Source organism: Mus caroli, chromosome 14, assembly GCF_900094665.2.
Source record: "Mus caroli chromosome 14, CAROLI_EIJ_v1.1, whole genome shotgun sequence".
Lineage (NCBI taxonomy): Eukaryota > Metazoa > Chordata > Mammalia > Rodentia > Muridae > Mus > Mus caroli.
Window position 1 is genome coordinate 41,637,166 of NC_034583.1, and position 3,395 is coordinate 41,640,560.

The 3,395-nt window shown below is 37.2% G+C and overlaps 1 pseudogene; it reads left to right on the forward strand.

The window, feature by feature from the left end:
* LOC110309706 overlaps positions 1 to 3,395 on the forward strand; it is a 35,308-nt pseudogene that overhangs the window by 27,280 nt on the left and 4,633 nt on the right.

Consider the following 3,395-nt stretch of genomic DNA (forward strand, 5'->3'; position numbering starts at 1 on the left):
TTTCTTTAGGGGATATGGGACTGTTTAGATCATTAACCTGATCTTGATTTAACTTTGGTACCTGGTATCTGTCTAGAAACTTGTCCATTTCATTCAGGTTCTCCAGTTTTGTTGAGTATAGCCTTATGTAGAAGGATCTGATGGTGTTTTGGATTTCTTCAGGGTCTGTTGTTATGTCTCCCGTTTCATTTCTGATCTTGTTAATTAGAATACTTTCCCTATGCCCTCTAGTGAGTCAAAAGTTGTTCTTAATTGTATTAAATTTAGTTTTTTTTAAATTAAAATAGAATCTTTGAAACAATACGTTCAGATAACAGTTTACCCTCTCCTACTCTTTCCAGATCTTCTACACTCTCCTATCCTCCAAATCCTCACACTTTCTTTCTCTCTTTCATTAGAGCAAAAGTTGGCATCTAACAATAAAAATACTATAAAACAGAACAAACAAAACATAAAGGAACAAAACAAACAAACAGAAGAAAAATAGCCAAGGACAAAGCACTAGAATTATTTAGAAATACAGAGACAAAAATATTCCCACACACATAAATACAACACATAATTAAACACAAAACCCAAAGGTATGATATATTTGCAAAGAATTTATAAGGAAGAAAAAGAAGTCCCAGTAAAGCATAATAATACAAAACACCTCTTAAAATGTCACTTAATTCATTTTGCATTGGCCACTTACTTCTGTGCTTGGGTTCTGGCCTTAGCAGTGATTTGTACACCCAATGTGACTCAGTTGAGAAAACCATTTTTTTCCTTTGCTAGACATTATCAATTGGAGATAGCTTCTAGGTTAGGTACAGGGTGTTGTGTTTACTCCCCTTTCAGTGCTAGGTCCCTTCTGCCCCAGACCTGTGCCAGCCTTACTCATCCTGCCATAGTAGTCTCTATTTCTGTGTGTATAGAAGACCTTTACCTTGGAGCCTTCCATTCCCTTTGGCTCTTACAGTCTTTTCACCTCTTCTTCTATAGGGTTCCTTAAGTCCTGAGGGCGGGATTTGATGGAGACATCCCATTTAGGGGTTTGTATTCCAAGGTCTCTCACTCTCTACATTTTCCAGTTGTTGGCCTCTGTATTTGTTCCCATCTGCTGCAGGAGGAAACTTCTTTGTTAATGGCTGAGCAAGGCATTCATCTGTGAGCATAGCTGAATGGCATTTTGTTCCTATATTCCTTTAGCAAAACAGTAGTACCTGTCCCCCCCAACCCCCTAGGTTACTGGTCTATCTATCTCAGGCAAGTAGTTTTCTCAGGTGGTGGCAAGGATAGGTTTTATCTCATGGAGAGGGCTTTAAATCCAGCCAGAGACTAGTTGGTTACTCTCTGATTTTAGCAGGCAGGTCACCAATGTCAATCAAAGGGTTTGAAACTTGGTTGGTATTTTCTCTTTTCTTTTGCAGAGTACCATCTAGTACCATGAACACTAGTCAGTAGGGATGAATGAGGGCTTGAGGTAGGCACCAGCTTGACTTCTCGATATTCTATGAATTGTGTAATATTGCCTTTAGTGATATGACCTTGCCATCAGTTAATGGAAAGCAACCAATCGTCTGGGTTGTTTGGAAATTCCCATGAGAATGAGATTAGATACAACCTGTTCCTGGAACTGAAGGCTTTCTTTGGTGATGAGAGATATCATGTTGGGGCTCTGTCTTCCTTCTTCATTTGGCGATTCATTTAGATCACTTTCATAGATGCATATGCGTTTTAGTAATCTTGTACTTTATCAGGTTTCCATAAGACCCCTGAAATGGTCCTTAGTTTTATCTGTTGCCCCTCCCAGTATTCTCTCCCTTTTCCTAGTTCCCATCCACCTTCCCATTTGATTCTCCTCTTCCAGTCCCCACCCTTTGTCCATCTATAACTATCTATTCTACATCCTTTTCTGAGTGGGATCTATTCCTCTCCTCTAGCCTTTTGCTCTATACCCCGCAAGTGTGATTAAATGGATTGTAGCCTCCTTATCAAAGACTTAACAGCTGACATCCACATAAATAAATGCATACCATACTCATCTTTTTGGGTCTCAGCCACTTCTGTCAGATTTATTGTTTTCTAGATGCATCCATTGATTTCATTATTTAATTTTAACAGCTGAGAAATGTTCCATCCTAAAAATGTGCCAAACTTTCCTTATCCATGCATCCATTCATGGATATCTAGGCTGTTTCCAATTTCTTTGTATTATGAGTAGAGCAATCTGGCTTGTTATCAGACTCTCTTGGTAACTAAAATATGCATACAAACATGCACACATAAACATATACATACAATTTTGGTCCTTATATCTTTAGTTCAATTGTCCAAGTAAACATACTTGTTTTTATTCATTGATCTAATTTGAACACTGTAATAAATACTTTCTTATTCTTCTAATCTTCCTTCCAAAACAAAATTCTAGAGCCATGCCAATAACCTTCATAAAATGTGATGATCCTTGCTCTCCACCTTGCTCCTCTGACTGGTAGCCAGCATCTTCAATTTGTTTTCATAATCCCCTTCAATCAATACCACCTCAAGGTTTCTTGTATCTGTACTTACCATTGCAAGTACACATTTTAATTTTTTGAAAATTAAATTTTAAAAGCAAAATTAGGATTTGAGGTCAATTTTTGGGGGGGATAATAAAGTGTGGCAAGGTTGTTGTGAGAAGAGCTGGGCTAAGTTTACTGTACATAAGGCACTGGTTGCTTGCCTTTTTAGCTTATGTTAACATTTTCTATAATTATTATCTTGTGGGTCAAGTCTTAACTCTTGTTTGGCAGACCTAATGGATACAAGTACTGGAACAAGTGAGGAGTTCATACAAGTTTTTTGAGCTGTACAATGGCAGCCTCTGCAATGACTGTGGAGGATCTCCATATTTATCCAACACTTCTTTCTAAAGGAAGAACTATTTGGTCCATCAGCCCAGCAAATAGAACTGCCTCCTCTAGGCCTGGAACAGCTTGACTTTGAAGATATCCTTGTCTCTGACCACATATTTCAAAACCAACAAACAAGATGTGAGTTTTATTCACTAGGTAAACTGACCTAGTAAAATGTGGCCTGCCATTGATTTCCTATGGCCTGTGAGCTAAGAATATTTTCTATATTTTAAAATGGTTGGACAAAAACGTAAGAATAATATTTTGTGATATGTGCAAGTTATATAAGCTTCAAGGTCCAGTGTTCATGAGTAAAGTTGTATTGCTGTCCAGCTACGTGTCTCATTTACATGTTGTATGTGGCTATTTGGGACCACAGCTCAAAACTGAGAAGCTGTAAATTAATACCAAATAACAACAAAACTCGAAGTGTTTATAATATTGAACTTTAAAGAACAAGTTATTATTCGTGGCATGCAAACATATATATATATATATATATATATATATATATAT